The following is a 15,199-nucleotide window of genomic DNA, read 5'->3' as shown; positions in this document are numbered from 1 at the left end:
TTAATATTATTTTGATTAAAAATAGTACGTTAATAAGCAATAAATGGCACATCAAAATATTGTGAAGGTGAAGATCATACAACATCAACTACAAATGTGGAAATTTAACAATTTTAGGATTATAAATTGCATGTAGCACATTAACAACACTACAGTTATGCTAATGTAACAATAGTGTAAGAAAATCCTGACCTAATTCCTTTCAAATGCTGATACAAAATGTGAATGATTTCAGAGTTTTGGGTATTGGGTCTCCTGATAGAGATCAGAGATGAACTGAGGCGTGTGGGAAAGTGTACAGAACAGGTGGACTCCCAATTCCACATCAAGAGGCTGAGCACAATGGAAGAGTCCTGTACACACAAGCAAGTCTTTGACAACATGGACAATCAAAACCTACTGGTATGATATTATATTCTCTCTGTGGTGTGGAAAATATTCACTACTAGTATTCTAGGTTACAGATAGGTCATTATATGACAGCTTACATCTGATTAATAGGATCCACCTCTGGCATACTTTCTTTTTTTAGTTTATAATGTATAATCTTGCTGATCTTTTAATGCCAAAATAAAGTGTTTTACAAAAAGCTCCATGTTCTAAAAAGTTACTACAACTTTTGAACTTTGAAATATGGTCACTTTGTATTCTATGACTGAGCAAATACTGTAGAAAAGTGCAGTTAATATGTGAAAATGTGTAATGGGTATGTCTGATTGGTTGATTTGTGAAGATCTAGTAGTAGTTGATGATTAGCCATATGTTGATTACAATATTGTATATAATGTACTATAATTTGTGACTACTTAAATTACCATCAGCTGTGTACCTCCAGCTGACCTGTAAACAAATATATGAGAGAGGTATACTGAGACGAGAGGAGCACTGAAGACTTGAAAAAGCTCTCGCATTAGATTCTGTGTTTTTGTTGTTCCCCAGATTTGTTTTTAATGTTTTGTTTTCTTTTTCTTTTGAAGTTGTTGCGTTTGGTTGTTTTTTTTTCATAGTTGTTAGACTACTACAGGGATTTACCTAGGTTCCTGGAAGACTTCTCGTTTTGTGTTTGTTGTGTTTTCGGGTTACAACATTTTATTTTCTATTGATAGGACCCCACGCATTACTATGGGAGTAGTTAACTTTAGTTCTTACATTGCACCTGAAATTACCACATAAACTACTACTCTGTTTCCCTTTTTTAAAAGGCACAAGTGAAGTTTGTTTTTCCTTGCTGCTGATTGGTAGCTACAATGGGTCAATTGCAATAAACTTATATACAATAACAATAATATACAATAATATACAATAAACTCCACTGAAATTTGTCAGCAGCTCTGTACTAAACCTGTTCTCAATTGCAACAAACCTAAAATAACAGCTGCTGCCCATTAGATGTTACTGCATTAGGAGTCTAGCTTAAACCACCTCTTCATAGGTTTTAAGCAACTCAGTAGCGGACTAAGCAGAACAATTGATCACATTAGAACTGTCTTGAATGTAATGGAAATAATGTACTCATTAATTAACAAGCTTATGCACCACTTGCTTGAAAATTATTATTATATTTAACTAAAATTGCTTTCCAGACACCACAAATATTCACAATGAATGTTATCATAACACATCTTTAGTAATACAAATGTTATTTATTAATAATTAAGTTCCATGTATATCTTTATTAGTAGCTGTATTACAAGTAATGCATATACAGTCTTTATTATAGTTAGTTTTCAGTTATCCTGGGGAGGGAAGAGAATGGAAATTAAGGAAATAAAAATTTAAAGGGCTTTTAAGTCTTCAATGTGTTCTGTCATAGCTGTGTGTTGTCATATCTGGGTGTTAATTTAGTATATTTGTTGTATTATTTATTGTGATTTGACACTACACTTGTGTTTCTCAGGAGAAAGCAGTAAGATTTTGTTTTATTTGAGGGTACAGAAAATTGTATTGTACGGCCAAATGTAAGGTTACATTAAGAAACCCTAATTGTTACCTTTTGCAACGTTATTTATTTAAGACGGTTCTTCGGAATAGTGTCCCTTACGTATCTGTGACTGCAGTCCAACAATAACGGTGCTGAAATAGCCGGAATGTGTGGGAAGAAGATGGAGATGGAACAGGAGGCTTATTCAGTCGATAGAAAGGTTGTGTCGGAATGAACACACTACGGTTATGGTATTGGGTTTAAGAGCATTACGATCCTACAGTCTCCTGATCCATAATCAGATGCGTTATCCAGTGCACCACTGGCCCTTGTACCGCATTCCTCAAGTGCACCACTGTGAGCTTGCACCACTACAATAATAAATCGCCCCAGTCCAAATTTTCTCAATAAGGTGCATGTTTTCTATGTGTATTTAGTTAAACAGTCTTTCATTTTGTCTGTTTTAAAAATTGCATCTCTTAAAAACAGACAAACGAGTTTATGTGTCGCGCTGAAATTCACACATGAGGGAATTCAAACGAAAGAAATCACAGAAAAGATATCGCGCTTAAAAAGAAATCCAGAGTGCAGACACCGGTGATAGAAAACAGAGCTTCATACGATGCATGAGATGCTTTACCTCTGAACTAAACTCGGCTCTTTAATCGTGTTAGGAAGAGTGAATAGCCAACAGTGTACATTTTAAAAATCAAAGCAAGACAATGAGACAAGAAGAGAATTCGGAACACGAGCCTCTCTTTCATTGTTTAATGAGCTTTTGATGAACGCCTAAGTGAAAGACAAATTCACTATTTTCACTTTATGATTAAAAAACACTTTTATCACACGTTAAGCACTCCTGATGGTGTCGAATAGTTCTCTTTTCTACCCTCATCATTTGAGGATCCCCAGCTAAAATATTTTTTTAAACTACAACAAAATTGCAATATTTTGAATACTATTTAAGTTTACATAGTCACATTCCCGGTGATATTGACTTAGGCACTCAACTATTAACTTCTTGTAGTTAGCCAAAAGTTTGAAATCTCTGCAACTATCAGGATGCTTAAAGACATCCAAAGAAACCCCATCATATTTAGGGGAGATGGTGTTGAGGTCAGATTAATTTGAAATGCGTCTCTGGGGACTTTTGATTTACCAACGTTATGTTTAACTGAAGGATATGCTGACTGACTGTGCCATAGAAACTAACGCACATCACCTTTTTTCTACATTCACAGGTTTTTGACTAAAGACAAAAAAATCATTTTTGTTTCCTTGCCAGCTGGCAGTAATTCCTCTGCACTGACAAAACAGATTAGTATTTTATCTTTCGCAATTTGTATGGATTTTTTTAAAAACAAGTTGCTCCAAAAATTAAATGAACACTTCCATTAAATTTAATGTAGAAGCATGTTGCTGTCCATAATGATAAACTGTGTGGCAAGACAGGCACCACTGGGACTCAACCCCAGGATCTCCTGTTTACTAGGCAGGCACTTTAACCAACTAAGCCACAGCATTCTCGCATCCTAGTGTTAATCCCGCATCAGCAGGGTCAGCTTGTCGGCACGCCTGTCTCCATTTGTTGGTTTGAGCTGACGCTGCCATGACGTTCTCATTAAATGCGACCGAGAATACTCCAACCGGCGCGCCGCTACGCCTGCTGTCGGAGAACTAAGCCACGGCACTGGCATCAAATATCCCTTTTACAGCCACTTAGACACATCTCAATTGCTCTGAGACACCTGTATTCAGTGTGCGCTGAGCCTGCTTGCTGAGAAAAGTGACGAGAAATGGCTTATGTCCAAGGAGTTCAATATGCTTTTTATGTTCAATGGGGTGTCCACTACAGCTAACACTGAAGCGCAGCACAGGCTCTGTGGTTTGACATCTCACAAGGTAAATGTTGAAATTGTAGGTGGAAGAGGAAAATTACCCTTGAGTATGGGGAAAGAGGCAACTCATGTCCGGAGGGGGCTGAAGTGTGTATGGAGGTGGCCTAGTGGTTAAGGCAATCTCCTCTTAATACATGATACTCTGCACAAGTAGGTTTGAACCCCATTCTCCTCGAGGAAGGGCTTTGACACATTTTGACCTTTTTAAACTTGGTGTGCTTTCGTTTTGTTTCTTCGCTCCTGTCCTACAGCAGTAATATTTCTATAGGTGTATGATCATGGTAGGCTGACAGCAGGAACACGTGGCCCACAAGCAGTGACAATATCAGAGGTGTCTGCAGTGTGTTGGTTTGTAAGCAACGATAAAATAACTTGACATGGAAGCAGGTGTGCCTGCATTAATACAGCTCCATCGAGAGGAAAAAGTAACACAAGAACCGACATAAATTCAACAGCACGTTTCTGCAGCTGAAAACAGAACATACTCCACGTGATGATTGAGCTCACAACCTCGGTATAACTCCACTATAAAAGCACCACAACCTGACCAATTGCGCTACTGGAGCAGCACAGCACAGTAGCACATTTTCCTCAGTGCACTCAAACAGTGCTTCTTCCCTAGCCTACCAGCTTCAAGACTTTTTTAAATTGATCAAAGATTCATTGGAAAAGGTTTGTTGATGGGTCAGGTGGGAATCACACCCAGATTCACTGCTTGCAAGGCAGCTATGTTCATCATTATACCCAGGACTGGCTCCAGGGGAATGATCTGTAGGGGGGGGGGGGGAGGTCTGAAATCCTGAGGGGGGTAGTGATATTTCGGTTTAAATGGAGCCATTGCAACCATCCAAGTGAATTCTCGCAAGCATGCCACTGATTAGTATTTCATGTTAGAAGATAACGACAAGCAATCTGGTATTTAGTGATGAAGAACAGTTCCACGTTCATCAGAACTCACGTGATTATTTTTGCCTGGAGCATCAACCATATGTGTTCATTTTTGCAACAACATCAACGGTAACGAGGTTCTGAATCATTAAGAAATCATTGTAAAACCAACAGAAAGTAGAAACTTCTATAACTACAGTCCTAGTTATATAACGATTGTAAGTATAAGGATAAACTACTGCAAGGCATTGGTCCACCTGAGCAAATAAGGTCATAATAATGTTGACACCCCAAAACATAGACACTATGTAACGTGCTGTTCCTGGACAGATAGCCCTCCTGCACATTAAACAGTCTGATGTAGTAACTGTGAATTCGGGGTTAGTGTAGTTATCTGACCATTGACAATTTATCCAAAACTGAGGGGGGTGGGACTGTTCAGTTGAGGGGGCGATTTTGGCATGCCAGTAACATTTTGACAAAACGTCCAAGAGTTACGAAAACACTTACTTTGTGTATAAAGTACATTGTGTACACACTGTAAGTTCAGAACGCGAGAAATACTGCTCAATATGGGATCCTGTCCAGGAATATCAGGGCTGTAAGGGGGTCAGATCTATAGATGTAGTAAACACATTAGTGGAGACAGTGTGTCTGCCCTCTGTGTGAGAGCCAGACAGGAAAAATAATCTGTGGTCTGGGAAGAAGAGACCCTCGTTGGAAGAGCGGTGCTTCTCACAGGAGAGAATGAAAAAAAATATTTTTCTCCTTGGGGGAATTAAAAGCACTTATGGGGAGTGGTGTGATGGTAGTGCATCTGATACCACATCAAAAGGTTGTGTGTTCAAATCATGTTGAGATCGGATGATGTATGTTCAGGTTCAGCTGGTGCCGAACCCAGGAATTAGACCATGCCGTTTGGTTTTATCTGTACACCACATAGATAATCTAAATGAAATAACAGAGCAGTACAGGACACGCATTCAGGAAATTACACAGCAAGTCATTTTGAACATGACAAGAGAAAAGGCACACTGCACATCCGTGAAACATCACGTCCGACTTTAGAGACAGTTACATCACAGAATGGAAGTTTCAGGCCCCTTTTTCATTACAGGTTCAAACTAACCTGAAAGTTACAGAGTTTTAGGTCACTTTTGTATTAAAATGTGTCTGAAGCCTATAAATATAATTTGCCCTTTTTTAAATTTGGATGAAATCCAATCCCATGTACCAAGACCTTACAGTATATTCATGTTAATTAAAATGACTAATGCTATTGGACATTGGCTGGTGCTTTTTGTAACGATTTGCTATTTCATGCTGGAAAGAAGGAAACCTGACCAACGTTTGCTTTCAGGTGCGGTTCATTCACATAATGGACTTCTATTTCTGAGTAGCCTGATTTAAAAACACACGAACCCGGTAGAAGTCGAACCTCCAATCTCATGATGCAAAATCAGACGCGTTATCCATGAAACCACTGGCCAATCATGTAACTGAATTGCACCATGGTGAGTTCAGCACTGCAACTAGTAATTACTAGTAATAGTAATAATCCCATCCTAAATTTCTAAGTGAGAAACGTGTTTTCTACATTTTTATCAGTTTTAAAATATCATCTCTTTAATACAGACAAAGGGTTTGTGTTTCACTTTGAAATTCTGATTGATTTAGAATTCAAAGAAAAAGATGCTTTCTTCAACAACGCAGTGCAATTATGACATCTTTCACTCTACTTCTCTCTTGTAGTAAAGCAGACCTTGCAGTGTGAGCATTTACTCTAGTAAATTAGGTCATGTATCATGTTAAATCACTTCTTCAAAACAAAACATTCCTGGTGCACGTTTTCTCCATGAAAAAAATACATTTTTCCCTTACATGCTTTCTCGTTTTTTTTCCATCAGAGTACAGAAAGAAGAAAAAAGGGAAAAGCAGTGTCGCAAAAAAACTCCATCGCCCTTGGGAGATGTCAAGCTCATCGGATATGAAAAGTGCCCAATAAAAGCAATTTCTTTTCATTTATCTTAGCGTCAGGGCTGCTATTGTGTGTAGAGGAGGCAACTTGCTCAGCCAGCAGACTCACCGCTTACTGAATACAGGTATGTTTTGAGTGTCATGCTGATCGTCTTATAAATGCAAAAGAAACTTTTAAAGCTGATAAAGTTTTCCATTGTAATTTGCATGTAGCTACAACGTCCCTGGAAGAGAGATTTTATCAGTTGCACGTAATCAGTATTTTTTACTTTTTGTTTAGTACTGGAAATATATATTTTTTTAATTTTTCTAAAGAAGATCTCAAGAAGTATTGCCAGGACCTACCTTTAGCATTCAATAGCGATATTAATGGATCAGAAATGTAAGGTAAATTGGTGATCTGAGCCAAAATAGTCCTTACACGCCTCCTGGAACAGTGTTCATATTCATAGCAAGTTATATTCTTTTTCAACCCCAAACGTTGCTATTGCATTAAGCTTTGTGTGACCATTAGAGGTTTCGGTAGCTTCTGGAGAGCGCACTCCAAACTGAAACCTATAAGAACATTATTCAAGACGCACCATGTCCCAGAATCATTCATCGGGACTAGGATTAATATCAATGGAAAGTACTTCAAAATAAAAGATTTAACTGAAATATTAAAAGAGTAGGAAAGCATTTAAAGTAGAAAAAAATCAGTTCAGATGATATTTAATTTTTTGAGAAATGGGCACATACATCAGCTCAGTGAGCAGTGCGAGGTGCTCTTCTGGAGATGATGTTAAATTAGTTAAAATCATGTGATAGTTAAAAAAGCTTAATACTTAGTTAAACAGCCAGCACAAATGGTTGCGTTTGTGATTATGTCACTTCTCTACTACAGCAGCGTCGGTAAAAGACCCTCTGAAAGCAGTAAGGCTCTGCACAGCTGAATTCGTTGCTATTTGGAGAAATCCACAAACTCGTGTTTTTCATGTGCTTTAAAAGACAGCCATACTCACCGACAAAATAAAGACACTGCTGCTGATTTTTTCCGAAGCACAGTTGACCTTTCTGAGCCAATTGATGAAGCTCACCCAATGAATACTATAGCAGAAGGTGGAGGAAAGTGCAACTTTGTAACTATCACAACCACAGGAACAACTGCAAGAAGTAGAATCAATTTCCCATCGAATGGTGGTGTTGTCTGAGGTACGCGATGTGAGCGTGTGCAGAGAATCCCACAATCTCTTCAAAACTTGGACAAAGTATTTCTGATGGAGCGCTGTGCGCAAAGATTGAATAAGCTTTGCTCCTGCCGATGATTCTGCGTGAAAAAGCACAGCATTCAAGTTTCACAGACAAATGCACCATGCCTACTGTAGCGGCGAGGCTTATTAATAAGAAAGAATTAAGTGTTCTGAGCCTTCCCAAATGAGGCCCCATTTCTGTGTTCATCTCTGTGGTGCAGCCACAGAGAAACTATTCATGCAGGCTGATTTAAGGTTCCTGATAAGGACAGCTCCCAAAGGGGATGCACTTAGCTAAGCCTGGCTATCATGATCAATGGTCATCCATTGGTGCCTATCTGTCTAGGGAGTGCCAGTTGGACATCTGGACTGCATTCCTAAGTGTCAGGAGTAAGTGACTCATATTTCACCTTGATCAACCAATCAGGGGCTGGTAGGGCCGAGTAACCCACGTGGGACTCTGATGCCCATGGAACTTTCAGCCAATCAACGAGCTGAAGTTCCTCCAGGTAAAAACAGGCAACACAGAGAGCCTGAGAGATTCAGTAAGATTCAGGGAGATTCAGTAAGATTCTGGAGAGGATTCTGTGGACTGTTCTAAAGGGAATTCAAAGGAGAATTCCAGGGCAGGACGGCCCAGGAGCAGAAGGCTCCCAAGGGCAGGACATTCTCGCAGCGTGCCTCCTGACCATCCTGAGACTCAGCTCGGACAACCACGGAACGGCCAGTGTGTCCGAGTGCCAGAACTTTCCTTTGTTCTAAGAGTCTAGAGTGGAGGTTGCCAGAGAGTAACCAGCAGCAGGCCTCGTGAACAGGTCGGAACTGTGGACAGCTGAATCACTATTCAGAACTAGCTCTTCATCAGGAACGAACCGGTCCTCTTCCTGACTTTCTGGGACCCACAGTCATCTTTTCTCCTGTGCACAAACTTTGCTAGTTAAAGCCAACAGTGAGCATCAGCAGTGCACCGTCACAAGCCGCACAGCACAGCCTGGCACCGAGCCAGAGAGCGCGGATTGGACAGCAACAGCCTGCAACTGTTTGTTTGTGCCCGCAGGAGATCTGAATCCCCAGAAATTGGATGAGTATTCAACTTCACTGCATTACAGCTCGAGAATTCCATTGTTATCCAAACCAGTTGATATCAATTTAATTCCTAAGAGTTATGTACTTGTTTTGAGTATCTAATGTAGAAGTTGTAACCAAGTTCACTTTACGAAACGGTCTTAATGAATGATATACTGAACGTATGTCCTCTTGATATGTGTAACACTTTGTAACTGATTGAATATATATCTTTTGTATTCTGATAACCCTCTCCATAAGATCTGTTAGGTTTACATGCATATTCTATGTATTAATAAATGTATCCTCGTGTATTAGCACCTGTGTGTGTGCGTTGTTTGAGTTATGTCGCATGGTTGGACTCTAAAGCCATCAAAAGAATCAACTTTGTGATTTACTGCTACAATAAATAATTGTCTCAGTAAATGCCCAAACCCTACAGAACTGGTGCCTTCAGAGAGCCACTGCAGTTACATATTTGGCGTCCCTGAACGGCCGGTTTTTCTTACACTACAGAACCAATTTTAAAAACAATTGCGGCACACTACGATTCACACTGACTCAAAAGTGATCACGGCAGATGTTGTTCCCTGCATAATGCTGAAGGGACCAAAGAGCATTGCTGTTGGGAACACAAAATGAGGCTTTTTTATGCCTTGATGTTAAGCTGACAAAGACTATCTTGAAACACCTAGTTCAGTCTCTCGACAGACTGCCAAGCAAAGCTTTTACCCATTGACGTCGCAATAGAAGGAAGGTCTTAACCCACCAACACTTAGCAGTGGCAAGATTCAAACCTAACCCAGCGAAGAAAATGGAGCACAAACCCAGCACTTAGACCACCCAGCCACACTCCTTACACCTTACTCTCTTGAGAACGTCGGGTGGGTTCAGCTCTTGTTGTGCGACGCGTGGAAATGACTGCATCTTCATTTTCCGAGATGTTTCCTATCACATCTTTGTCAGCTCTGAATAAAGTGCTTCTTTGGAGCAGGCTTCAGACCTTTTATTTTATTTATAAAGGAGGGCCATTCAGAAACATGTAATTCCTGTTTTAGAAATGCTTTGGGCGGTGTGTTTTATATAATGCACAAACAGTATTCTGATTGTATACTGTAGACCTGTGTAGCAATCATACTGGACGTGACTGGGATTCTGAAATGTTTCTTGAAAAGGTATTCAGGGCTGCTTGAATCTATAATAAAAAAGTGACCCGAAACTTCCAACCTTCCAATCACTGATGTCGCTCTCCCTAAACCTGTACGGGATGTTTTGCTGATGTGCAGTGTGCCTTTACTCCTGTATTAAAAACGACCTCTGTTGTTGGGCGGAGTTGAAGGAGAACTTACTGCACAGAAAAAGTACGTAACGATAAAATATTTCTGCGCGTGAAACACATCAATCGTTCAGCATTTCTAAAATGTTTAATTGAATTGACAAAGAAATCCTCTCCTTAAACTTCGAAAAGGATTATCTGTTGAGCCAGCAGGCGTAACACTGCAGTTGCCCGTTTCTCACAGGTGGTTGAAGTTGTGGATAACATTTAGCAGGTTTGGCACCATGGCTTAGCTGGTTAAGACGCCTCACTAAAAACCAGGAGACCCTGGGTGTGAATCCCAGTGGTATCTATTCGTAGACAACAGGCCACTCATTGTCAATATTTATGGAGCTTAATTTAAAGACAACGGGAGAAGCATGAGTTACAGCTTTCTGTAGCTGTTTTATATAGCGATGTATCGGTTGGCTCTGTGGCGCAATGGAGAGCGCATTGGACTTCTAGGCTTTGATAGAATGAAGTCATTCAAAGGTTGTGGGTTCGAGTCCCACCAGAGTCATGTATCATTTTGATTCAACCTTTCAAAATCCTCTAGGGATCAGTGTTGATCAAGTCAAATAAAGGACTTCTTAAGAGTCCACAGTTGAAAATGAACCAGCAGCCACAAGAAAGAAATTAGCACTGGACTGTGATCACATTACTCCTGTCCTGGACTCCTTGCACTGGCTTCCTGTCAACTTCAAAATCCTCATGCTCACCTATAAGGCTCTCCATGGCTTGACACCACAGTACCTGTCTGGGTTATCGCCCTACTCCCCACCTCACAACCTTCGCTCTTCTAATTCTGGTCTCCTATCTGTCCCCCAGTCCATCTACACTCTATGGGTGACAGGGCCTTCTCCTGTTTTGTACCAAAGCTCTGGATCTTTATTCCCAAGGATATCAGAGAGTCACCTTCTCTAAACTCCTTCAAATCCAGACTCAAAACCCTCTTCTTTAGAAGAGCCTTTAATGAACTATTCTTTACCCCTCTGTTCCTACTGTATTTAATACCACCATCTATTGTCTCCTCTAACTGTGTATTCTCATCCTGCTTATCTTGTGTATTTTTTAACCTTATTGGTTTCATTCTGTAAAGCACTTTGAAAAGCCACCTTTAAAGGCACTATATAATGTATAGATTATTATTATTAATAATAATAATGAACAGCGCATTCAACACTGAGCACATGCGGTCCTTCTTTGCAAAGGATTGCAAAAGCTGGGAATTAGCCTTTCACTCATGTTGTTGAAGACCGTATCCTGGCTTTGTTGCAGGAAATGTCTGGATGCCATCACCGGATCAAGGAGAGGATCAGGGTTTTGGGAAGTCTTTTTGATGCCTGACACTGTGTGTTTCCTGGTTGTAACGGGTGTCATTCTGGACCTAAACAACAGAGAACACCGTTGAAATAGCTGAACTGCCTAGCGGACACTTTGTCGCCTTCTTCTGACCTGTATTTAATGCGATTCTCTGAAAACTTGGCACGTTATATCTGTGCTACCTTTATGGAGGGCACACTCATAAGAATCATAGATTCGATCACAAGCATCTAAAAATGAGCCTGAGAAAATGACATCACGCTATGAGGCTGAATGGCACAAATTCTCCTGTTACTTCTGCAGCAAATGTGTGTTTTTTGCTTCTTATTTGGCAGCAGTGGGATTCCAACTCACACCCCCAAAGAGACTAGAGCTTTAATCTAGCTCTAAATTAAAAACTAGGTGACTTGTAATGGCTGGTAGGAGAGGAAAGGTATAAATGCTTCTTTTTTGGACAAAGTCTTTATCTTTTTTTTCACCAGTTGTTTTGATCAAATTATTGTAACGCAGTGCCATATTAAGGTATAATATGTACATGAACGTCATGTCTGAGTCGATGATGGCAGCTGAGTATCGCTGGAGGACAGTTCATCATGAGTGGGTAAGCCTGCATAATGAGGGAGAAGAGATCGGCCTCTCTGATGCAGTGTCCAGTGACACTAACCTTCTGTCCTACTGTTCTCTGCTAATGTAGATGGTGAATGTTTATTTAGGTGAATGTAAGGTTTCATTCTTGTAAAATATTTCCGAGCACTTTTTTTGTTGCTGAAAATTAATCCTGAGCATTTGAATGAATTCCGATATTGTCACCTAATTCCATACATTGTTTCATCAAACTAGAACATTTAGAGGAGGTCAATTGCATTTATGAATTGCATAGTGATAGTATTTCTTTCCATTTAAATACTTCAGTCAAAAATGTAGAGAAGGTGCTCCTGTTTTCACCATTATAAGAACTGTGATGCACCAGTAATATTTACTCTCATAAAAGTATTGTAATTGTATTGTTCTGTTCTGTAACAATCTTGAGTGACACAAACCTTCTGTTTTACTGCACTACACTTCTCCAGAGGCCAGTTCAGCACACAAGGATCCTCAGTCAAACAAACACTGCAATCGCTTGATAAACGCTATTTCTCATCCTTTCTCTTAGTGTCGGTGCTACTATTGTATGCAAAGGAGGCGACTTGACAATGAAGAGAGTCTTCATGAAGGTGTGTGTCGGCAAGCTCTCCACTGGCAATTGACTGGGCTTGTGAAGAAATCAATCTCATTCAACAACCATACAAATTGCACAGCTTAAGGCACATGAAGCGAAATCTGTGAGCTGATTGACACAAAACAATGTCACTTCACATTATCTGCAAAGTTGTTTTGCTTGTCTGACCACCTCTTCCTACTTTACAGTGAGCACATATATTTCAGTTCCTTTCTCCCATGTGGAGATGTATCCACTGCCAAAACTGCTGTCTGATTATTTAAATTATCTGTAGAACTGTTACATGACTTCATCTAATTGTAAATTTATAAGACGGTCTGTGAGACATTTGTGAGAGTAGCTGAATCCCAGGGCTGGTATGGAATCACACACAGGCGGGTCTTCTGTGTGATCTGAGTCCCACTGCTCAGAGCTACAGACTGGTCAAATGGTCACTATTGTAGACACGACCATCGGACCATAGGCTACAAATAATCAATATACCGATCATAGTGTCACTACTGTTGTTTATTACATAAATACTGTATATAAATAATAAGATAATTCCACACTCATAAAACATTTATAAACATTTTGGGAGGCTGACATACAGTAAAGAAAGTAATACTGAAGAGTTTGGAAGTCCTGGAAAGCGTTAATAGATCCTTCTTGCTTTCGACCTGGAACAGAGCCCACAACTGCCAGATCAGTGACCCCTGAGCCCAGTTCACAGAGAGGAGAACCAGGAGCTCTTCTATGTCTCTAAGAGGGCTGGGAGGAAAGATAAAAGGGGGAAATGTGACATGAGTCCAGGCTGTTCTGTTTGATATTGTTCATGTAGCAGCACTGATTGTCTGAATATCTTCTGGTTCTGGATTGTGAGGATAGAGAGCAGTACGGAGTTGAGATCCTGTCTGAGTGTGAGTCTGAGCTGTGAATCTCACTGAGAAGAGAATAATGATTTTTTATTCTGCCTGAGAATTTTCCTGAGAATTTTTTTCTTTTCCAAGTGGTGTTACATCCCCTTCAGATACTCTACACAGACTGCCAGAGAGAAGAGGAGAGAGAGATGGACAGATAAGAGCACACACAGCAAGAGACACCGACATCTTGATTTACTTTGAAGCAAGTGTTAATTTCTTTTCTGGAACAAGTTGTTTCTGAACTTCAAGAAATTCATACAACTTCTGAAAGATAAAATACAAATCTTGCTTCTCAGGACAGAAGAAATGCTTCCAAAAAATGCCAGTGATTTTTTCTCCTTTTAACGAAAAGTGGAGAAAAACAACAGCAGTGCAACTCCGTCGGCTTGATTTAGCTTAATACAAGTATTCACTTCCTTTTCTGTAGATTACAGCCTGCGAAAGATGAAATGAACTTCTTGGTTACTCTTAGTCAGTGCAGAAGAAATACTGCCAGCTGGCAGGAAAATGACAGTATTTTATTTTCTTTAACTACAAACATGTGAGTTGTGAAAAGCAACGGGAATGTGTCCCTGTGCAGCTGTTAAACAAAGGGCTGGTGGGTCAAACGTACTCAGGGACGTGCTTCAGATTGTGATGATGTAAACAAAATCTCCGCTAAAAATTGAAGGGATTTCCTCGCAAACCCTCTTGAATGTGGCAGGAAATCTTTGTGTTTTACTCGTGTGCAACTACAACAAGTAAACAAATAAGTACCTAAGTCAATGTCCAAGAAAACCATCTTCACGTGTGGAATTTTTCTTTAACTGGCTGTTGGGAGAATTCATTTATACACCCGTTGTATCCTTAGCAAAAATATTTTAAAATTAGAACACAGATTTGTTGGAGAACTTGACAATCCTTGACAATCATTATTAAATGAGCATTATACAAATGTGCGTTGATATTTTTAATATGTACCTTAATTGTAATATATATATATACATAATTGCTTTGATATGGATGTTCATTTGAAGGAATTGAGGAAACTATGAAGGATCGCAGAACAACCAAAGATACATTTGGGCATCTGCTATTGGTAAAGATGAAAGAGTACCTTAAGTGTGAAGCTTTCATACACACGAGAGAAAAAAACAGTTTTAATGCACTTCATTAAACTGATGGTATGCTTATCAATCGTGCATAAAGTGTACATAGCAGAGGATGGTTTCAATCCATCGACCTTTGGGTTATGGGCCCAGCACGCTTCCGCTGCGCCACTCTGCTGACAGCTGTTATAATGTGATTCAACACAACTGCTCTATCTTTGCTTTCTAAAAGTGCGCCCGAGATGAAAAGTCTAAACGGTAAACGCAGACGTCACTTTGAGCACTTGGTCTTTTATAGCACAAATCATCACCCGCTGCTCTACATGGGCGTGTCTTCAATATCGTTGAGAACCAAACCTTCTGCTTTCCGAGGC

At 39.9% G+C, this 15,199-nt stretch overlaps 1 protein-coding gene and 1 non-coding gene across 1 annotated transcript; one reads left to right on the top strand and one right to left on the bottom strand.

Annotated features, from left to right (window-relative positions):
• LOC138242764 (zinc finger protein 271-like) overlaps positions 1 to 15,199 on the bottom strand; it is a 1,399,044-nt gene that overhangs the window by 1,227,387 nt on the left and 156,458 nt on the right.
• On the top strand, positions 10,721 to 10,813 carry trnar-ucu (transfer RNA arginine (anticodon UCU)). The gene is made up of 2 exons: positions 10,721 to 10,757; positions 10,778 to 10,813. It is a non-coding gene; the product is annotated as a tRNA-Arg (tRNA).

This window comes from Lepisosteus oculatus, chromosome 14, assembly GCF_040954835.1.
Source record: "Lepisosteus oculatus isolate fLepOcu1 chromosome 14, fLepOcu1.hap2, whole genome shotgun sequence".
Classification (NCBI taxonomy): domain Eukaryota; kingdom Metazoa; phylum Chordata; class Actinopteri; order Semionotiformes; family Lepisosteidae; genus Lepisosteus; species Lepisosteus oculatus.
This window is presented reverse-complemented; position numbering and strand designations above follow the sequence as displayed.